Source organism: Lutjanus erythropterus, chromosome 3 (genome assembly GCF_056507025.1).
Source record: "Lutjanus erythropterus isolate fLutEry1 chromosome 3, fLutEry1.hap2, whole genome shotgun sequence".
Taxonomy (NCBI): Eukaryota; Metazoa; Chordata; class Actinopteri; order Lutjaniformes; family Lutjanidae; genus Lutjanus; species Lutjanus erythropterus.
In genome coordinates this window covers 10,861,130-10,885,715 of record NC_139319.1, presented here as the reverse complement: position 1 = coordinate 10,885,715, position 24,586 = coordinate 10,861,130, and positions in this window count along the sequence as shown.

The window sequence follows — 24,586 nt, the reverse complement described above, 5'->3', positions numbered from 1 at the left end:
TGGATGTGCTGATTTTGATGATCAAAGGTCAAGGAGACAGTGACCTCACTGAACACATTTTTGGCCATAGATATCATATGCTAAGTACGATAAAATTACACGCAAATATATAATAAATAATATCTAACAGGATAGAATGATCAGATAATGACATTTTATGTGCAAAAGGTCAAAAGTCAACATAATGTTCAGCTTTTTATTAGTCCTCTGTTAAAAGTGAAGATAGCATGTTTCTCACTGGAAGTACAAGTACAGCGACAACTTCCATTTTGCCAGAAATACACTAAATTTCTTTTATTAATTTCTTTCAAAGTTACAGCTCAATATAGTGTTAAGTTCTTTCAAAGTCTTCACTGCAGACATTCCATGAGTCTGGACAGACATGAATGTAAACTGTAACTTGACTGGTCGGTGGAGACGTACAACTGTGAGGCAGTAATTCTACTTTTTGACTGCTCTGTTTTATACGACCACTGACAGCTGACTTCAGGCCACTAGAGGCAGCGAGTGATCAACAGCTGCTTCAGTTTGAAATCTTGCTTCAGCTCAGGTTATTGGCAGATCTTTGCAAATCTCTGCTGGTTGCATCAGACAGTTGTGGTGGCATTGCAGTAGGTGCTTCACCATCTGTTGCCTAGCGGTGTTCTGCATTCTACTGGGTGCACACTTCCAGTCAGGGAAAGCAGAAGAGTAGGGTGAATATGGAAGCGCAGGGATGAGTTTACTTTCATTTTGGTCACCGGCTCTTGTTGAATTCATTGAGTGCAGAAAAGTGCTTCAGCTGCTGCAGAGTGCTCTACACTATCTGAGTCCAGTAGGTCTGTTGTTTACGGTCTTCACTGGTATAAGCTATAGGGTAGAATGATAATTAGTTTCTATTAAAACCCACAAGATGTTCATATTTGTTAAACATGTATTCTAGTTTTAACGAATGCTGTAAGGTTATCACATATCGCTCTCTTTAGTTCCATTTACTTCATCACATCTTTGTTTATCCAATGGTCGGAAATAACAGGAAAAAGCATAGATTTCTCTCAAATAAGGTGACAGACTCATTGAGGTTACTGCACACAGACTGATCGTGCTTACTGTTGTGCAGGAAAATACAAGAAAAACCCTGAGATGTATCTTGTGACATAGGAACCACAGGTGTAGCATGTACAGGATTTTCAAGGTAACCTTCAGACCTCGCCATCAAACAGTGTTGTTCTGGCTGGTGGTGACGGCACAGTTGGAAAGGTATAAACCATGTTTCCAACTGTAGCCTGAATCCTAAAATCATTTTCAGATGCAGCATCCTGGTGGAAAAAAACAAAACAAGAGAAAACAAACAAAACATAGAAACAAAGTCAGTTTCTTTCGTCAGTAATCCTCTGATTTCAAACAAAGCTCAGAACTGTCAAAAGCAACTTCCATCCTTCTTTCCTGCCGTGTTTGATCTGGTACAACCAAACACATCAGCTCTGAGAACTCCAATCGTATCTTGCCGATACTGAGAGAGAGACAAGAGAACAGATAGACACACACACACACACACACACAGACACACACTTGTGCAGAGAGCCCAGTGGAGAGTGAAGTAAAGGAGGCTCTGGATAGGGGCTTAAGAGCTCTCATACATCATCTCATTACCTCTGCTGCGTGCGTGTGTGTGTGTGTTTTCACGTATCTCCTTGTGTGTTTTCTTGTTTTGTCATCTGTGTGTTTGTGTGCGCGCACGAGCTCGCCTGTTTGTGCGTCTCATGCGTGAGTAGCCAGCAGACAGATGCTATTATTTGCATGTAAATGTTTCCTCTGCTGAAATTTACAGCTGCCATCCATCACTAAAGATTTCCAGCGTCCTCGGACGGACAAACTCTGGTCTAACTTTGCGTGCTGCTACACAGACTAACACCACTTTACACACCAGTGGGCCGGTAGCAGGATGAATGGTGTCAGAGTCTCAGATCATGTCTGCGGTGTCAACGTGGAACACTGAGCAGGGAAGTCGACTGGATGAATGATGGGGGGTACAGTTGCAGTTCAATCAAGAAACTCTGGAGACAGCGGTCGATAACATAATACAAGAGAACAGCTGAGTGCAGGGAGGTTGACCAGCAGAGTCTGCATCACAGACGATGCCTGGCAAACTGCCTAACACTTCTGAGATGAAATTTGAGGATGGGAACTTTTCTTTTGAGGGTAACAGAGCAGCTGTGATTTGAAACTGAACATCTGTGATCATTAAAACGTTTTGTTTCCATGCTCTGATGTTGATATGTTGGCTATGAACACAGACAGACAGCATATTACCAAAAAACATGATCCAGCCCGGTCCTCATGTCGCCCAAATTACTGTTTTTATCTGTGATTAGCTCTATAGCTTGCTCTGCCACTTGGCTACTTGGTCAGTCCATCCCTCCAAAATTTCTCCACCCTTTGCCCTCGGAGGCTGTGTGTATTGCCATTAGAGCCGTTGACCGTTTAGCAGACATTTTTAAGTCTCTGTGTGTTCAGCTCTCAGTACTTTTGTACCTTCGAAGTGAAACTCTGTGGTTTCAAGAAGAGTTGGGAAATCGCCAATGGACTGAATCCATCAATGTTTTTTGTTTTTTTTGACAAAGTTTGTGGCGATATTTGTCATTTTATTTTGCTAATGTAATGGTCTGCAGAGTGACAGCCGCTTCTTTGCGTCGTGCTCTCATCCAGCAGCACAGTACACACTGATTGAAATGGACCATGAGTGCTCTGGGTGAGGAGTGACAGGTAAACAGCCTGCAGAGCCGGACTCTTTGCACTCTTTTAATCAGAGCAAACCAGAGTTGGTGATTGTTGGAAGAGTGGACAGACCAACAAAGACAATTCTGAATAGCAACAACAGTAGAAGAACCATGTAAACAACATGGATGTATGGCACTGAGTGAATAATGTTATAGTTCTATATAAAATATATAGTTCATTACCATTACAAATGAGCACAACGCTGATCCCTTTCAGAATAAAGGCCCAATAATGGTTTAATGTAAGAAAAATGATACTGACTGTCAAGCTTGTTACCAGTATAATTGGAAACTATCTTAAAGAATATATCTGCCAAGTCACAAAAGGGAAAGATTGTGATTATGGTTAAATATTAAATAATTAACAAGGCAAGACTGGATGTGTTTATTAACGATGCCTACCGCAATCTTTCTTTAACCTAAACAGCTTGGCCGCTTACGCTCCCTAAACCTAACCACACATGGGGCTTAGGATGATAACCCCAGTCTCCAGTGTTCATGTTCTTAACTTTGTGTACATGCCATCATCCCCACCAACCTGCTTACAGTTCATGTGCAGGACAAAAATGCAGCACTTCTTTAATGGAAAAAAAAAAAGTCAGGTTATTTGATTTGGAACTTCATATAGTGACAGAACATTCTGTTTATTTTGTCAAGGCTGTGATTGTTGTTGGAGAAAGCTGAAAGTCTGTTCAAGAATGTTGGTGAGAAAGAATTGTGAACACTTTAAGGGATTCAGATTCAATACCACTACAGTATGGACATTTTAATCATTTGCTGTGGTGTCACACATGGGAGCGTATCAATGTTCCCAGGGTCCTATGTTCCCAAGGTCTTATGTGTCTGGGGTCCTGTGTTCATAGGATCCTAAATTCCCTGGATCCTAAGTTCCCAAGGTCATATGTTCCCAGGGCCCTATGTCCCCAAACTCCTAAGTTCCCAGGGTCCTATGTTTCTAAAGTCTTAAGCTCCCAGGGCCTTATGGTTCCAGGGTCCTAATTTCCCTAGTTCCTATGTTCCCAGAGTTCTATATTTTGAGGTTCTTATGCTCCCAAAGTCCCAAGTTCCTAAGGCCTTTAGTTCCCATGGTCCCATGTTCCCAGGGTCCTATGTTTCTGGGATCTTAAGTTCCCAAGGTCTTATGTTTGTAGGGTCCTCTGTTCTCAAGGCCTATGCTTCCAGGGTCCTAAGTTCCCAAGGTCCTGTGTTCCTAGTGTCCTGTATTCTGTGCTAACCCCTAACCCTAACTTATTATGTGCCATATAAATTGGGAATATAGGAATAACCTCCTAAATTCCCGGGGTCCTGTCGTCCCAGGGTCCTATGTTCCCAGGCTTCTAAGTTCCCTAGGACATGTGTTCTTATGGTCCTATATTCTGAGGGTCCTATGTTCCCACAGTCCTAAGTTCCCAGGGCCTTTACTTTGTATGGTCCTATGTTCCCAGGATCTTGAGGGCCCAAGGTCCTGTGTTCCTAGTGTGCGATATTCTGTGTTAACCCCTAACCCTAATTTATTAGGTGCCATATAAATTGGGAATATAGGAATAACTTTGTCACGTATGTGCAAGATGTCACCACAGTTTGCAGAGTTTATACCAGAAATTTAAATTTGCGTTTAATATCTGCATGATGTGTTCAAGAGTTATGATAGTTTGTATCAGCAGTGAAATTACACTATCACTCACAGAGAAACTGATATGTGACATTTTAAAAATAAGTAATGAAGAACTTTCTGGAGCCTCATTCAAATGCCTGTCGTACCAAATGTTATAAAAACTGAAAATTGTGAAATAAATCTGTTTACTCATTGCTGATAGTGACTAATTTGTCTCAGACAGGAAGAAGTACAACTTTGCTTCAACACCTCAGAGTTCAGGAGTTATGTGCCAACAGTTAAAGTGCTTTGTAACTGGACACTTTGTGGCACTATTGGATCTGGAGTTGCACCAAAAACTAATCAGTTGTTCCTTGGCCTAACTTTCCACCAAATGTCACTGAAATCTGTGCAAGCAAGTTTTTTTTTTTTTAATGTCCTGCTAACAAACACAAAAAGGTGACAATTTTCCTCACAGCACATGATTGGAAACCCAAATTTAAGCATCCATTTTCTATTTCTGTTTATTTCTGCTCGATGGTAGGTCTGTCAATGTTTATCTGTCACTGCTGCTCAGCTGTGCCCTGCGAGTACCACAAGAGAAGAGGAAATGTGTCACTAAGATTTGTTCAAGCATACATTTTCTGTTTGAAGCTTGGAACACATCACACGATTTAGGGGCCAATTATAACCCTGTTGTGACCATGAAGACGGGTTTTCAAATATCGTGGAAACTCTGCGGTGGTCTGCAGAAAATAGGACGGGTCACCTTGGACAGTCAAGACACATTATCCTTAGAGTGTGTGGGGCTTTCGGATTCAAATCTCAGCCTTCCCACTTAGCCTCAAACTAGCTTTGAACCCTAAGCCTTTCAAACATGTCTCATTCTTAAGAATGAGATTGAAGAGAATTTGAATTAAAACCTGTAGTTTGAAGTGCTTAACAACTATAATCTATTGCCCCATTTACACTGGACAAAAAACCCACTTGCAGCCACTAACATCTGGCTTTTGTCTTCAATGGGAAATTGTACAAACATTCTTGCCAAACCTCCAGATTTTCCCTGGAATCTCATGATTTCATTGCCCTCTGCCTGTTTCCTCCCAGGATCACAATTCTTTTGTATTTCTCCTGACTTCTGTCAGTTTTCACACCTTTTTCTTTTCTTTTCATTAATGATCAACAACAATACAGCTACACCAGACCAGATGTCCTGAAAAGAAAAATTCACATTTCTTAAAGGAAAGGGGCATGCATTTTGCAAAATTTGCCACATCAGTTTTTCTTGTAGCGACAGGGGCAAGAAATAAATGCATGATAGAAAACTAATTAATATTAGTTTACGCCGGAGATTTACACAAGTTCATGCTTGAGGAGCAATTCATTAAGTGTTCATTCTTGAGAATTAAAACTAAAATTAAAGTCTTTAACATAAAGATAATATTGCGATGTGCTTATTATTTTGTTATTTCATTCAAGTCACTAAAATGTAGGAAAGTTTTTTTTGGTTTTGAAATCCCCTCTATTTTTGACGTTTCAGTGTTGGCAAGTATGGGTACAAGCAGCAGGCATTCCCGGGTCAAACAACTCTGCAGTCGTCACAGGTATTTATTGACTCCAGCTCTGACGGGCAGTGATGGAAACTTGATACTCTGGTGGTTTTGTCCCTAGTCTGTCTGTAATTGCATGGAGTTTGAAGGTGTGTCTTTAACTGTTGCACACTCGTCTTGAGCCGAACATCCTAAATCTTCACAATAAAAGTCACCTGTAATTTTGTTATCCTAAAATTTTCATTATCAAGCTGCAAAGTTTTCATCAGCAGTACCTTAACATCTCCTGTACAGCTGAAAGTAAACCTGAAACAGCTAAATAAAGCACATACCTGAGAATATTAACAGTGACAGGAAAGAAACTAAATGTCAAACCACAGAGATTCAGTTTGAAAGCTACAAAAATGCTGAGAGCTGGACACACAGAGACTTTTAAAAACAACTTTCTCTCGACTCTCCTGCACTCACAAGGCCTTCCAGTGCACATCACAAAAAGTTAAAGTCTTCTGATGTATTCTAATGACAGATTTCTCTGTTTCTGCACTTGCTGAATCGACTACTTGAGTGTAAATGAAACATTCTGCCTGGAAAACACATTGAACAAGGCCACCTGCAGTGACAAGAAGGTGCTATAGTTACTCAGAAAGGCACTGAATGTAAAATTTGTTTCACTCTCGCTGTCTCTTCAGTGTGGAATATGCATCCTCTTTGTGTGTGTCATTTTGAGGGAAACACTTTTGCAACTTTGTGTTTGCACTCAGATTAATGTGAACATGATCAGACAGAAATTTATCAAATGTGCATGTCTTTCTTTGTGTGTGCATGTGTAGCTCTCTCATATTTTTCTCTAGATAACAGTTTGGCTGCAAAAAGGCTTGCACTTGTTCCATTTTTTTAACGCACACGCACACACACACACACACACACAGACAGACGCTGGAGATGCTGAGATGTAATATGTAGTGACATGTTTGAGTGGAGCTCAGAGACAGAGTGAGTGAAGCGGGGAATGTCTTTAATGTAACACCTACTCATCTACATCAGAAACAAACAAGTCAAAGACAGCACCTCTTCAGACAGGCTCGCACACTGACTCACACCACCACACACGCGCACACACACACACACACACACACAGAAAGAAAGACAGAAAAGGCTCCATTGCCAGAGGAGTACACTCCACATTCAGCCATGTTCTCATATTCTGGTACCAAATATTCATCAAGAACAGACATAGAGGCGATAATGGAGACGCATAATTGCTTTTGAATAAAATGTTATGTGACCTTCTCTGTACTGGGAATTAATAGAACACCATCTGCAGAAGATAATATAAATCAGGAGGAATGCCAACCTCTGCAGAACATACTAACATATTATCCTTTCCATCACGTTCACATGACAAATTAAAACAAATTAAAACTCTAATAGCTTTGTAATGTCGCTCTTCACTTATTGCCACAAACATAAAGGTCTAAAAACTTTTTTTAAATGCCGAGATGCTGGGGGAAAAAAGTGCAGGGGGTGTGACAGCAACCCTTATCGACAGCTTCCCTTCACTGCATTGGGACACCCCACTGATAGGGGGCTACATACCCCCCCACCGCCACCCCCAAAGTGCCAGAGTGGATCTGTCCATCCATGACAGAAAGGAGGCAATAATCAAATGAGATCAATAAAAAAAAAGAGCGGAGTATGAAAAATATAAATGAAACAGATAAAGAACCAAAAAACCAAAAAGTTGGAGCAGATGAGGTCAGAGACATGTTAAAGTTTCACAAAGTCATAACTTTGGTATTACCAAGTACATTAAGTTATGTGTATTTGGGAAATATGTTTTTTCTTTCCAGTTCAGATGGGAAACCGTCGTTATATGAGCCAAATATCGCTTTCTCCAAAATAACCAGACTTCTTTCTTCTACTTGTTGAAAACCAGTTGGTATGTACGTTGTTGACTTGTAGACTTAGACCGTTAAACTGATCACCATTTCTGTGTTCTGGATTTTTTTTAGGCGGACCTGCAACATGATCCAGTGATGTGCCGAAGCCATGGTCCTCCAACACTATGTGAGCCCCACAGAGCGACACACAAACAACACCGCCTCCCCTCCCCTCTTTCAGTCCAAATCAGCCCAGCAGTTCACTTCAGCTCACTTCAGCTCACTTCAGTTCCAACAAACCAACACAGAAGGAAAAAAAGATACTGTCCTGTCACTGTCCTCTGGCTCTGGTGGCTCAATCATGGCTGGATATGTCCTGTAAAGCTGTGAGATGGAGCGTCCATGTTACTGGTCGTTCTTAGGTCATAGTGGTGTTTGACACTGAGACAGTGGAGTGGACACGTCCCCCGTGTTTCAGAGCAGAGAAAAGTGGTCATTTTTTCATAATTTTGAGACCTAATTTTATACACTTATTTGGCAAATTTGGCAGGGTAGTTAATAACATGTTTCTGGGGTGTGAAAAACTCAGAACACATTTATTGTTGCTTTACAAGATCTTTAACTAATGTAGGCAGGACCAACCTCGGTGTAGGTAAGACAGCAGAGTCCTTGACTGGCTCTGATGGCTCTGGTTGGACTAAACCACCAGCTTGTGTGAGGAGGAGATACTGTTTGAGTACCTTATATTCTGTTAAAACCACAGATGAATGACTAATCTCCAATGACGCACAGTGTCGACTCCTGTCTCTACTAGTCAACTAGTCAGCTACTCTGGGAAACCACTTGCATTTGCGCGTTTCTGACTATTTGATCCAGGTAAAAGCAGCTGAATATGTATATAAACAATGATATAAACCAGGATTAAAAATGAACTGCGGACAAAGATGATGATGCACCTTCAGGCAACTTTTTCTTATTGCAGTTGAGAGAGAACACAACAATAAATTGGACTTTGATGATATCGCAGCTGATTCCACACAAAGCAGAGGCAGAGAAAAATGCATTGCATACGGTAAAACTGATTTATAATTCATTTAAAATTTTCCTGTGTGTGACACCACAGCCTGATGCGAATTGTTCTTTAGGCTTTGTTTTGTTAATATTACAGGTGGCTTACACTTTTCTTGTATTTGTGGCTCAGAGAGGTGTGTTTTGTGACTGAGCTGTTGGCTTTAATTGAGTGTATCTGTGCCATAAATCCAGCGTTGTGTCTGTGCTGTAAATCTTGTTGAAAATGCAGGTGAATTTAGCTATTGTACTGTTGGCTGCCAGTCAGTGTCCCAGCACCGAGAAGGACAAAATAGTTCCAGTGTCCCTGCTTAAATGTCATTTTCAACTTTTGACAATCAGAAAATCTTATAGATTATTCAGCCTTGTACTTATCGTGTTACTCTCCGGTGAGCTGGGATCGTTACTGAAGCGGTGTTGTGACTGCAGAGTGGTATTCTGAGTCAAATAAGCTGTTGTGTGGAGTGAATGGAGGAGCTACTATCAGCAGAGAGTCAATGAGATGACACAGGTTATGGAGACAGTGTCAGTGATAAGAACGGGTTGCTGGGCACCTCGTTCTCTCTCCTCAATTATCCGTCTTCTTCCACTGGAGCTCTTAAATACTTGGTATACACCAATGTATAATATATATAATTTGACTGATGTTTGAACAGATGTTTCTAAACAGAATGGTAATTTCAAAGGAGAACATGTTGGCTGTAGCGTTGCTATTTATAAAAATATAAATACAGAAGAGCAATATAAATATATATAAAGAAATGCTTAAAAAAAACAACAATATTGGAAATTGTCCCAGTGCAGCCTAAAATTCTGTATGAGATATTAGTGAATACGCCAGTCTGTGCACCAGCCCGACACCATGTAATTTATTTATCCTGAGATGGGACCCTGGTACTTCTCAGCAGTGTCCATTGCATTTTTTTTAAACCTGAGCCTGAATAATGATAACAGTCATTTCACATCCGTATAGTTTTAGTGGTATACAGGTGTTAAAAAATGTTATTGGAATATCTTTACAAAAAGAGGCCGCAAAAAGTCTTAGTCTACCACATTTTCATTAATTCATTAGGTCCAGAAAAAAAACACCTCAAATTCCATCTGAGAGCTGCATGTTGCCGTTTTAGCACAGACCTTTTGTTTTTTTTTTCGGCGCACTGCTGGTATCTCTGCTGGAGCTGCACTCAGTAAGTTAGCTCCGTAGAGCTAAGAGTTGACAGAGAATACAGCACCTGGCTGAGGACAGAGAGTCGAGCAGTGAGTTTGTTACTTAGCAGCTTAATCTGTAAGTACATATTGTCCATTGTGTTAATACGTCCATGAGCATTTCCAGTTGTGAAGCTGGAGGTAATTCATGTCCACGTTTTGAACAACGAGACTTGTGTGAGGTTATACTGTGTTGACATTATTTGACATGTTCAGTCTCCTGCTGGTTGGTCCAACACATTCAGAATTTTTTTTTTTTGTCCTACACACATGAAACACTTTTAAAAAGTGACAGTTGAAAGCTAAATCTGGAGTTCCTCCGGCCATTTATCCTCATGCCTCATCATCAATGGCTGAAACAAGATTACCACCATCACTCACCAATACACTATAGAGGACTGATCATTAGCGGAGACATCGTCACACAGACGATGAAGTAGACACGTGAGTTTCTGAAATATTTCTCTTTTTATTAAGACAGCAGAAGGCAGAATGACGTCAGTGGTCTTACTGGCCACTTTAACTGGTGGTTCATCCAGCGCAGTCTATTCTTATCACCCGTCAACAGATTGTCAAACCAAGTAATAATAGAAAAGTTGATGACTAACTCTACAATGAGTTAGTCATTCACCCATAATCTGTTTAGCTTCCTAAGAAAATGTAGTTGTTGCTGGGGTTGATTGCAATCAACCCAAATATTTATAACACCGAACCTGTTCAATGATGTGACTCTTAATGACTGACTGAACGAGAGCGAGTTCCCTCCAACAGTCCAAAGACATATGGTCATGCAACATGGAGACTCTAACTGCCCATAGGTGTCAATATGAGTGAGAATGGTTGTCTTTCTGTATAAACTGTCATGGTCACAGGTTGACATTTGTCATTGTGTGGATGTCAAACTTCAAGAAGACAGGTCTTATCTAATATGAGCTTGTCAGAGGACAGACGCCAAGTCCACATAAGGGTGATGGACTGCTGACAGTGAGCAACTTTTCATGGTGGACAGTGAATGATAACCCTCAGTTTAGCAAACAGAAATGTGGCCGTTTTGGTTTAGTTTCTGAGTTTGGTTCATGCAAGACCTTCATCCTTTCCTGTTGCTGGATAAACTGAAGACATTCAGTTCATGTGGTGACCAGTTAGTAACTGGTATAACCATAAGTTTTGAGAATGTAGACTAAAAATAAGCTGTGCCTTTAACTGCCGTTTAAACATCTCAACAGAGCCTGCCTCTCTGATGTGTTTGGGTAAGCTGTTCCACAATTTGGGAGCATAGCTGAAAAAAGCTGCATCTCCAATTTTCTTTTTGTTGTAGTTTTGGACATCTAAAAAGCCAGCACTAGAGGATGTGAGGGGTCTTGAGGGAACATAAAACAAGAGAGAATCTCTGATGTAAGCTGGTCCTAGGCCGTCGAGAGCCTTAAAAAACAAGCAGCAACACTGTAAAATCAATTCTGGCGGACACAGGGAGCCAGTGCATTGTGGCTAAAAGTGGAGTGATATGCTCTTTCTTCTTTGTTTTGGTCAGCAATCTAGCAGCCGAATTTTGTATTAGCTCTACCCTCTCAATGGACTTTTTTGGGAGACCAGTGAACGGTGTGTTACAGTAGTCCAATCTGCTTGACACGAAAGCATGAATTAGTTTTTCAGCGTCTTGCTGAGTCAGAACTCGCCGTACCTTGGCAATGTTTCTGAGGTCAAAAAATGTCGCCTTGATCAGTTTATTTATGTGTGGAGTGAAACTTAGTTCAGAGTCTAAGATAACACCCAGACTCATTACTTCTGGTTTTACCCAGGAGGACATATTGCCAGTTTTTTCAGCAGATCATTCCTTTTTCCAACTAATAGAATTTCTGTCTTGTCCTCATTTAATTTTAAAAAAGGCAGGTAATGAGGGAGCGTACAGCATCTATATCATTTGGCTGTAAGCATATATACAGACGCGAATCATCAGCGTTGTTATGGAAATCAACATTATGTTCCTTGATGATATCACAGAGAGGAAGCCTGTATAGAGAGAACAACAGAGGGATGAGGCAGCTACATTGTGCAACACCAGAGGTTATATTATATTGGTTGACACATGGTTCCTAAGACGAACAGAAAATTTTCTTCCTGTAATGTATGTTCAGCGCCAGTTTAAAACTGATTTAGAAAGTCCAGTGTGACGCTCAATGCGGTTTAGGTGAATTTCATCGTCTACTGTGTCAAACGCAGCGCTTAAATCCAGGAAAACCAGGACTGGGACCTTACCAGGATCAGCACCAAGTCTCAGATTACTTACTATCTTTGTGAGGGCAGTTTCTGTACTATGGTTAATCCTGAAACCTGACTGAAATTTCTCTAAAATATTATTTTCATTAAGAAAATTTTTAATCTGGTGGAAAAGGACTTTTTCTAGAACCTTGCTTAGAACCTTAGGATATTTGATGTGGGCCTGTGGTTGCTCAGAACACCAGGATCTAGATTAGGCTTCTTCAATAGAGGTTTCACAACATCAGTTTTAAAAGCCTCAGGGCAGGTTCCAGTTTCAAGGGAGGTGTTAATAATGAGGACAGAGTTTGAGATACTGTTGAAAACACGTAAAGAGTGGGGGGAGGGGACTGGGTCGAGACAACGGGACGACGGTTTGCTCTGGGTGACAACCTTACAAAGGTCAGTGAGGTTGAATGAAGGGATGAGCAGAGGCTTTAGGAACATTTAGAACATTGCCCATTCCTCGCATTTTGAGGTGGGGGCTTGGCTTAGAACGTCAAGGCTGGCTGCCGGATTTAGTTGTCTGTCAATTGTGGAAAAGAGTATTCTAGAGTTATTTATGTTTCCTGTAATGATCTTAAACAAGTCGGCCCTTCCAGCAGTGCAAACAGTGCTATTGTAGGTCACTATGTGGTCTTTATAGATGATACAGTGGACCTGTAGTCTAGTTTTTTTTTTCCATTTTCTTTCTGCTGCCCTGCATGATCTTTTGAGCTCATGTATAGTGTGGGTTACCCATGGAGATGTTTTATTATATGACTGCTTTTTAACATTTAATAGTGCACCTTTATTTGGTGTGCTACTTCAGATTGAATGCAGTAACCATTTCATTTACAGAGCAGCTCACAGCACATGAATCATAAGAACTTACAAGCTCAGAGAATTCATTCTCTGCTGCAGCATCTAAAAATCACTTCTGAACCAAGCATTCATCTGTGGTCCGTAGCTGTGAATAGGGTGCATTCAAAGAACACACAGTAATGATAACAGATAGGGATAGGGACACTGAAACATTATCAATGGCTTGCCCTTTTGGCAAAACCAAATCAAGAATATTGCCATGCTGGTGCGAGGCATCTGTGACATGTTGGGTGAATTCAAGGCTGAATGAATTCCATTGACTTAGTATCAGTGCTGTTGTTGATATGAATGTTAAAATCTCCATTTGAAATTATTCTGTCATAATTGCTGGCAATAAGAGCCGCCAGATCAGGGAATTCTGTGAGAAATAGAGAGAGCTGTTTTGGAGGCCTGTATATTGTTAGGATGAATACTGCTTGTTCAGCTGTGAGTGCAAGTGCAAAGTATTCAAAGGATAAAAAAAAAGTACCTAGGTCCACCTTTGTACAGCTAAGCTGTTTTGAGTAGATGGTGGCTACTTCAACTCTTTTTCCGTCTCTCAGTGACTGATAGGAGTTATAACCTGGTGGACATGCCTAGATTAGACTCACATTGCTATTCATATCTAACCAGGTTTCCATTAAAAGCATAAAATCTAATTTAGAATTTGTAATAAGATCATTAATTAAGGACGATTTGTTGGTTAGGGATCTAACATTTAGTAAGGCTAATTTAAGAGAACTAGACTAAAGCAGTGTGCGGCAGACAGGGAATGGATATTAGATTTGTAGGGGTTGCTGTGCGTGTTGATGACTCTCTACATGGTCTTTTACTAATCACAACCTGTATGGGCAGCGTTGCAGGAGAGTGTCTTTGTCTTATTGAAGGCCCTGCAGGGTAAACAGTAGCTCTCAACTTGATACTGAAGTAGTCACATGTATCGTCTTTACGGCAGGGCTTTCCAAGCTTGTTTCCAGTTATAATGGATGGGAACTGGTGAGGTGATGTAAAATTGGGCCTACATGTATCTGAGGAGGTAGTAGTACGTCCTCTTGGGCTTCAGGTGGAGGTAGTGAGGTTTTGTGGGGGCAGAGGAGGTCAGCTAGTGAAGACAGAGAGTGATGAGAAGTGGATGGAGACAGAGAAAAGGGATGGTACACAGGATAGTTCGTTGCCATATAAAGAGGTCTTAGGCACTTAAACAATAGCCGCTGTGATGGCAAGGTAACCAGAGAAGCCAGACACGAATGCACTGTGCTCCAGAGCCGGAGCCTGTTGCGGTGATCAGGAGGTACAGTGCTTGACTGTGGCCCAGTTTGCCGGCAGCGGACAGGATCTGGTTGAAAACGTCCTTTAGAAACGATCGCCACGAATTTCTCAGCCTGTGAAATGGATGTGATTTCTACTTCTTTTGTGAACATGAGAGAAACAATACGACTGGTGAAAAGGTAGGAGTTCAGTCACAGAGACATGGGGGCCCGCCATCTTTTTCCTATTTCCTCATTATGTCAAAAGAAAACTTTATCCAATATTGCATTTCCTTCAAAATGGGCTGTTGCAGATTAGATGTATATAAACCTCACTGCCCAATGCATGATGGAATATACACCAATCAGCCACAACAATACAACCACATGCATGACTGTGTAGGTCCCACTCATGCTGCCAAAACCACTCTGATCCATCGATGCATGGACTCAACAAGACTGCTGAAGGTGTCCTGTGGTGTCTGGCATCATCATGTTAGCAGCAGATCATTTAAGTCCTGTAAGTTGCGAGGTGGGGCCTCTACGGATCAGACTTGTTGTTACAAAGCATCTCACAGATGCTCAAACAGATTGAGATCTGGGAAATTTGAAGGACAAGTCAGCACCAGGGGATCTTCTTCCATTGCTCCATGGTCTAGTTCTGATGCTCACATGTCCATTGTAGGAGCTTTCAGCAGTGGATAGGGGTCAGTGTGGGGACTCTGACCAGCCACATACACACCAAACTGTGATGAACTGCCCTTTCTATCAGAGCCAGCATGACATTTTCAGCAATCTGTGCACAACACAGTAACTCTTCTGTGGAATCAGAACAGACTGGCCAGCCTTTCGCTCCAGGTTAGTCCTTCTTTGGACCACATTTGGTTGGTACTGACCCCTGCATACCAGGAGAACCCCACAAGACCTGCTGTTTTTGGAGATGCTCTTTTTCCTCTCTTGTTGAAGTCACTCAGATCCTTAAAACTGCCCAATTTTTCATGCTTCCAACTCATCACCTTGAAGAACTGATCTGAACTGTCCACTTGCTGCCTATTTTATCCCACCTGCTGACAGCAGAGATGTTCTGATACAGATGTTTCCTTTCCAATACTGATTCCAATATGTGGACTTTGTTTCGGCGATACCAATCCAGTGCCAGTGCACTTAAGTTGAGTCCAGTTAACAATTACAAAAGAAACACAAATTCAAAAAGTATCCTCTGAGTTTTACAGCAGATGGCTACAAAAACAAACAAAAATCAGGAAATAAAGATTCAAATAATATAAAAAATATAAAAATATAAAAAATAATATATACACCAGGTACAAACTGTACCAGTGATTGCCCTTAGCTTTGCTAAAATGCTGGCAACCCTTGGAGAAACTCGGACTGAGAAATACAAAATCCAGTGAAATATTCTTCCTTCTGAAACCAAATACTCTGAAGACTACTTTGCTTACCACAAGCTGGCTACAATGGCGTGAACTTGGCTTTAGGACCCTGCTGGGAAGTACCAGTGTTACATTTTGGGGCTAACACACAACATGGTATGGGATCGTGCGTCACATACTTGGTGATACCATTGGAGGCATTTTTTGCTGCTGGTATCGGCATCACAAGACCCCTATACTTCACAGGTGGAAGGATGATCTGGGTCTGATGGTTCAACCACCGATGGAAATAGTTTAAAACACGCTAAACTAGCTTACGACTCACAAACTGTTGAAACACATGGACAAGTCATGTTTATAGCAAATGAGTGAGACAAAAGTTTTCTCTCCATATTGGAACTTTATATCTCTGGTACAGATTATTCTTTTTCTTTCCTGTTACAGTTGAAGTAAACTCTACGCCCAGCAGTCACTTAGCCCTGTTGAAATGGCTGTAGCCACTCTCCCTGCTGAAAATTCAGAGTTTAGATAACTTCGGTTTTATTTCCGCTTGACATTATCACAGGGATTGGACCCTAAGTGGCTGCTTCCACACCCCGCTTCCTAAAGTGGTTCCACATGGGAGGAGTGAGGATTCTGCATGCAGCTTGAAGACGGAAGCATTTAAACTTTTTCAACGTCTTGAGAGAATGTGAATCAGCTGCAGTCTGTCTTTAACGTTCCTCTTGTCTTTTTTACAGATAGTCAGATAGTCACCTGGTCTGCACAGGATGCATGAAGCTACTGCATTTCTTAAATGCGCTTGCATGTTAAATGAGGAAGTACTCTGTGTGTGTGCGAGAGGAGGTGTGTGTGTCTGTAATTGGTGATTCTGACCGGTTTGCTGGATCATTCAACGGCAAAACAACTGCAACGGACGGCTGAACAAACCCATTACTCTGGCTCAGTGCTTCTGACACACACACACACACGCACACTCAAGACTCAACAGTGACCCGCAGTGACTTCAGAATACCACATGACCTGCTACAGTATACACTCCGTGGGAAAAGGGCAGAGAATGAAAGAAGTGGTGGAGTGGAATGACAAAAAAAAAGGTGAGATGGAGAGTCAGGAGAAGTAGTGGAGGAGACCTGGAGGTAGAGAGAGATTGTTTTAAATAAGAGGAAGAGGAGACAGAGTGTGTGAATTAATTCCCTCAGTGTCTGGTGTCACCAGAGGGGGGCAATAGAATATTTCCAATCGACTTTCCTGCACACAGTCACAAGCAACTCTACCTGCCCTGTACTATCATCTACAGGTGTGTGTGTGTTTGTGTGTGTGCGCATCTGTTGGGAAGGTGTGGGCATTAAATTGAGCGATGGAGTGCTCTCATTGATTTCCACAGTAAAGGAAAAGTAATCTTCTCTGGGCTGCACTTAGTGTGTGTGTATCTGTGTCTGTGCGTGTGTGTGTGTGTGCCGGTATCGCAATCGGTGATTGAAACAGTGGTCAGAAAACAGTATTAAAAATTTTATAGGCTCTCCCCATAGATATATCACTCCAAAATCAGTTGATAGCAGATTATAATAGCTGTAATAAAACAGTAACACTGCCTGTAGAGTCCAAACAGAAGCCCCAGAAAGCCTCACTCACGTGCGTTTATTTGTGAGGATGTTGGAAGGTTTCAGGTCAGGTTTGCCGCTACAGCTCTAAATTGCTTTCCAGCGAACTGGTACATGACATTTTTCAACCTGTAGAAAGGAGAAATACGCTATTTGCCTCGGAGAGCAAGTCGTATGGCCGAGTAAAGTGTCAGTGGCTTGTGAGATTTATAATGCACTGTCTGGAATTGAGGGAGCTTCTAATAGGAAAAGCAGCCTAAAAACATCTTATTTACATTTGGACCTTTGTTTGCAGACCTCTAATAAGATGTAACAAGCTGTACTTTGTTTTAAATTAGACAAAAAGTAGAAATATAGTCCTTCATTATGCAGTATTAGACTCTTTATTAGATCCTTAGTAGTTTTTATTAGTAGGTAATTAGAGACACATTACAACAGAAGTGCACTGTAAAATAAAATGTATTGTTTTTCATAGTTAGATCCTTATTAGATGTTTGTAGAGGATAATTAGGAACACATTACAACAGAACTGTACTGTAAGCTGTAATGAAGGTCTAACAGTGGGAAACAATACACTTTAGTTTACAGTAGGGATGGACCAATACCACTTTTTCCAGACCAAGTACAAGTACTTACATTTGGGAACTTGCTGATACCGAGTACCGATACGAGTACTTACTAATGCCATTAAAGTTCTTACGATAACTTTTAAAACATGTTTTATTTTCATTAGATGCTCACTTCCTAAGTGTAACAAATCATTGTTGCTGTTTCCTGCTACCAGTGTAACCAAAGTTACTGTGCACATTACGTTTTTAGGTTATTTGTAGTAAGTTCCTTCCTGATCTTTTTGTTCCTTATTAAGCTGTGCAGTTTACTGTGTATGTGATGTGTTTCACTATAATAATTTCACAACATGATTATGGACTTACAGAATTAAGTTTACTGAATTGGTGTTTTATATGATAAATATTTCATTATCATTTACAGCATTTTACCTGGTATTTTAATGACACATGTACATGTGTAGTATTCAAGTCTCTTCTTCATGTCCCTCTTGTCTAAGAGCTAATTAGTTCCCACCTGTCACTGTTTAGGGGGGGACAGGTATGAGTGTGGTGCCTTGTGTGCAACAGTTTTGTTGACCCTGCTGTGAACCCCAAAGACAGAAGTTGCGTGTCCTGTGCTGTCAGTCCGTTTTGGTGAAGATAAAGTACACAAAGAGAAATTGTAGCTGCTTATTACGAAGAAAAGAGGGTTACAGACCGGTGGCAGCAGTGTTTTTCTTCGTTTTCTGATTAATTAGCCAAGGTATTCAACTAGTTTACGCCTGCCACGACTTGTTGTACAGCATCTGGCTGCTGTCTACAGGTGCATTTATTTCAGTTTTACATGGACGTACATGGAATTTTATGGACAGTTTCCAAAGTCTCTGCAGTCATTAGTGGACGATGTTGAGGACAGCGAGTCTCTCGCTGATGATGACAACACGACCAAAAACAGAGTGTAAGCATCAGCAAATGGCTTGAACTCTGTGTCGTATTGGTTCTTTAGATGTTTGCTTGTGTCGAGGGGCTGTTTTTCGTAACGTGGTAACGGTTGTGGGGTATCGGTTTAGTTTTATGAGTACAAGTACAAGTACAAGTACGCAATGACAGTAATGGACCTATTCTCAATGCTGGTATCGATCGGTATTGATGCATCCCTAGTTCACAGTATAGTTCTGTGGTATTATGTCCATAATTACCCTTTAAAATGTCTAATATGGGTCTAACAGTGGGAAACAACACACTTTAGTTTACAGTACAGTTGTGCTTTAATGTGTCCCAAATTAGCGTCTAATAAAGGCTGAAAGGGTCTAATAAAAGGTCTAATACTGTCTAATACAGAACATATATGGCTTGTTACGTATTAAAGTACAGTAAAATAAAGTGCAGCCTTTTTTGCAATATAAACACCATCACATGAACACAGACTGTATGTGACCTCTCCTCTCTCTTAAGGCTCTGTCCTTTACCACATCACAACAGGAGACGCAGTAAAAAATAAATCAAGCTTTGGTTTTATTTTTTCTGTCAGTTGTGGTCGGTTCCAGAGACACACAGACGACCTCTGTGATGAAACATAACCAAGGTTAATTCAATATAATCTGTTACACATGTGATTTATCTGATTGTCAATAGTGCAGACAGACACTGTGTCTAGAGATATTTATCTTATTGATTTAACAGCATATTGTTTTTATAATGTAGGCTATCAAGCATTAGGAAACTGACATTGTTTAGACACGTGAAAACATATAAATCTCCTAATAATGGATTGTGGTGATCGGGAAGGTGATAAATGGTCTCTCTCTCTCTCTGTGTGTGTGTGTGTGTGTGTGTGTGTGTCTGTGTTTGTGCAGATGCGTGAACATGTAGTCACATTAAGATAAGGAGTTTTTTTGGAAAGACGGATCAAGATAAACACTTAAGCAATAAATTACATCCAATATGTGAGTAATTATGAGCACACAGTCTTACCACTACTGTCAAATTAGCCTAAAACACCTGTCACAGGCGTTTCCAAAGTAAATTGAAAGTTGTTTTTGAACGATTTTGAATAGATGCATGATTTTAGTCTCTTTTGAAAGGTAACGATAAGGTTTTTTCCAAACAATCAGGATCACTGTAAGTGCTACTGGCATTGAGTAATAGATGTTTTTGTACACTTAAGTAGAAGGTTTTTATTTTTTTAGACTTTTTTTGTGCAAAAACACTCCTGCACATGACCCATAGCTTGAACTCATTAGCTACAAAACATAAGGGAACCACAGGTTTTAGCCTTACCTAGAGTCCCATGTTTAAATTTGATAACAATACCACATAAATTAATATTATAGCTCAGACACGGACATTAACCTGCAGGCAGAACGGGCTCCTGCTGCTAGCACTGCTAACGTTAGCCGCAAGGTGTGTAAGGCTGGCAGCTAACGTCAGTTACGGGTCTTTATGCGCAGACACTGTAATCGTTTTAAACTAAATTTTTACATAGCTGCTTGGCATGAAATGTATTGCACTACTTAAAGCTACACTAGTCCATATAATTTTTTTAATTAAAGTATTTTTACTGTACCTATCATGAAAGTTATACATTCTTTACTGTGGTAGAATTTGCTAGAAACATGCCTGGAAAAAATATGAAATATTGTACAAGCTATGAAGACAATGATTGTGTGCTAGATAGGAAAGACAGGGTTGTAGACAACTAATTCCAACATACAGGCTTCATTTTCTCTGTCAGTGTACAGCTCTCTCTCTCTCTCTCTCTCTCTCTCTCTCTCTCTCTCTCTCTCTCTCTCTCTCTCTCTCTCTCTCTCTCTCTCTCAAGTGTTCTTTCACAAAAGTATGAATAGAACTAACATAAAGTATTTATTTCTCTCCATGATGAGTACTACTCCAAAATGATAAATCTATTAATGAAACAATATCTTTATATATAAAGTAAACAGACCGACTGAATGAAAGATGGATCTGAGAAGGGAACAAGTACAATGTACAAGGTTGATTCATTCATTCATCATTCATGTGCATCATTCTACAACATATCTGTCTGTCTGTCTGCAACATAGACATCTTTGACAAAGCATCAAAACTCTTATATAGCTGCTTGGCTTGGAACATATAACACTACTTAAAGCTACACTAGTCCAAATAATATTTTATTAAATGACTATCTGTAATCTGAATAGTGTCACTTACAGTAAACCCACAGAGAATTATCATATGCACTGTGCAGAGATAATAATATTTCCAGAATTTTCAATTTTCTTATTCTACACGAGAAAATGTAATCATTAGTATATTCTTTTAGTGGTGTAGATTTTTCTGCTTTCTTTCCTCCTTTTCTGCTTTCCCCTTTCATCTATTTTTTTACTGCTCTTTTGCACACCCTTTTAAAATGAAAAATCCAACATAAAACAGCAGTTGGTGGGTGCTTGTATTTCAGGATTCATTTTGTGTTGCTGGTTTCTCATTATCTTGATTGAAATAATGTTCAAATGTTGAAATGTTGTTTGTCTTGTCACTTGAAGATATCTCTGATGCGGCTTCAGTACAATGAAGATAAACAGGAACGGATATTTCAATAATCTAAAAACATCCCCATTAACATCAGGCTTTGATCTTAGTCCTTCAGAATCAAAAAGCAAGAGCTTCTTTCAAGGCTCACCATTTTCCACAAACGGCAATCATCATAATTATCCCAATCATACAGGAAGAAATCCGTTGTAGAGCAGGATGACAGCATGATGCAACATAAATGCATATAAGAAACACATTTAGAGTGGAACTAGTGATTCTCTTTGATTCTCAAGCAGAAAAATCTCAGTGAGTCTGTCTGCTGTTGTGCTCTGTTCCTGCCTGTGTAATCAATAGAGCTGTCTAATCACATGATGCTGTGGTTCAACAACTGATTTCAGCGGTTGTAGTTACTCATTCAGACTCACTTTATTGTTGATTACATCTGTTTTGATTAGTCGACTTACAGTATACCTGCAGGGGGGAGGCGAGGCTCGTTTATGTGATTGCCAATCATACAATCAGAACAGCTATTATGCTATTATGAATTATGCCTATTCAACTGTGGCACTCTCTACTGCTGGTGTGTGACAGGGAAACTTTGTGCCCTGCAACAATTTTAGTGTTACTACAAACTACATGCTGGTGAAAAGAAATGTTGTTTTATTTGCCTGGAGTCTGCACACTGTTGCATCAAATTTGCAGCAGCTTTTGCTGATTTTGACACACTTGACTAATCAAATTAAAGGCCATACTTATGACCCGTACATGTGCTTGCGAGAGTTTATTTATTTGCGCTTTGCAAATGACAGTCAATTGTGAAATACATTCTTGTGAATTGGGCGCCTGATCTTTTAAAAGGGCAAAAGTCATTTTTATTTTGGACAGAAGGCTCATTAATTGAAAATGGCACTGTGGGGTTGAATATAGAGAACACGACCTGCTGAGCTGAAGCTCTCAAAGTTGTCAAAGTGCATTTTGGGAAGTGTAGGAAGAGCAAAAGTGGATGAGGCAAGTCGACAAACTGTGAGGCCAAGAAAATACATCACAGTAATTCCTCAAATGGATAAACATGTGTTTATACTGTAAGTGGCGAAGGCTGTGCATGCAGCTCCTTCAAACTACAATTTTGTTTTAATCTCTCATTAGTCATGGGAATAAGGAAGCCTGAGTTTTGGATTAAAGAGTAGCCTATGGCATCTTCTGGCCACCAGCTGGACTGAATGCTCCAGGAGGAGAGGGAAGACAGCTGGGTTAACCTGGGTTGTTAACCCAGCTTGCACTTAAAGGGAGAATTCATCATTTGTCAAGTGGATGTCCAATCAGCGTTGACGGGTAAACGTGATCAAACTGTGTGCTATATTGACCAAAAAAAAAAATGACTTCAACTCGCTGCCTTCATTTACCAGGATGCATTGTGGGCGAGTTTCTGGTTCTGTTGCCCATGTTGCTGTGTTATCACCACCCTCGCCTGTAGTTATTACTTTGGTGGCCAGAACATGATATTAGATGACAAAAATACTCATCTCGCACACGACACATCCGAGCTGAAATAGCCTGTAGTTCTTCCTGCATGCAGTGACATCACTGAACCAGATGCAAATTCAAAACATACACTACAGAATTATTTTTCAGGTATATTTGTGAATTTGTAAACAAATAAAATATATTTTATTCTAATTTAATTAAATGTTATTTTATTTCACATCCTCTCTCTCTCTGTCCCATTTCCTGTCCAGCTGTTTTATCGAAAATAAATTCACTAAAAAGCAAACATAATTTACACATTTTAGCCTACAGTACCTTAACTTAATGCTGAAATTATCAGCTGTGTGTGTGTGTCTGTATAACAACCACTTGGCTAATTCACAGATTGTATTTCTTCATATTATGTTTTTCTTCTCTACCTATTCCTGTACATTCCTGAAACAACCTATGAAGACAGTGATTGTGTACTAGATAGGAAGGTCATGGCTGTAGAGAAATGACTCCAACATACAGGCTTCATTTTCTCTCTCTCTCTCAAGTGTTTTTAAGGGTCAGTGCTGCTTTCATAAAAGTATGAATGACAAAAAGGTGTGACTGACATACTGTATTGATTTTTCTCCATGATAAGTACATGATAAGTGATAAATCCATAAATTAAATAACATCTTTATATAAAGTAAAGTAAAGTAAACAGACTAATTCACTATAAATGAATCAACTTGGAACAAGGTGGAGCAAGTTCAAGGTACGAGGTTGATTTATTCATTCATTATTCATATTCATCATATTCAAAATTCTACTTGTAGCGTCTTTATGCTACTCACAAAACAAAAAATATATAACTGGTTGAATAAATAATAACTGATGAAATGAATTGAATGAACATGTTTGGGTTTTTTTTTTTTTTTTTTGCCTGATTCATTTCAGACCTTGGAGAAAAATAATGAAAACAATTCCTGCAGTGTTCTGCAGTCTTGGGCCAGGGGAGTGTAAAGAACAAACAGTGGTGGGTAGAACACTGAAAATCTATACTCAAGTACAAGTACAATTACTCCCATAAAGAATCTGTCAGGGTGACCTTCAAAAACACCAAAGTTTAACATTACACTTTAAAAATTAAAGGAGAAATCTGTAATATATTTCCTGTAATAAATCACAAAGTGACCACAGTATGTCATCAGAGAGACGGTGTCCTCCTTTGAAATTTCTGTTCTGGGCTGAAATAACTGTTTTAGTTTTCCTGTTTCATGTTCGTAAGAGTTTAAATTTATACAGAGTGTTCGTCAAATGAGTAAGTGTTATTTATGAGTCGTAAGAAATCTTCAATAAGCTTAGAGAAGGAGTAGATGTGTTAAATCATTAACAGTATTATTATTAAATTATTATTAACTGTGTTAAGGGAGTCTGTCAGACAGTGGCCTAAGTTTACATTGATAGACAATTTGAACAGCTGATCAGCGTCATCGCTCGTTATTGGCAGTTTACTATGTTGGGTGTATCTTGCGCTCCTGCAGTGTTTCAGCAGCCTGCAGAGCTTTCCTGAGTCTGGATCAGAGGAGGCGGGGAGAAAACAACTCACTTCAACCAGAGGTCGTATATTAAAGCCTCTGTAAACCAAAATCCACTTCAGTCTTCTAGCCAT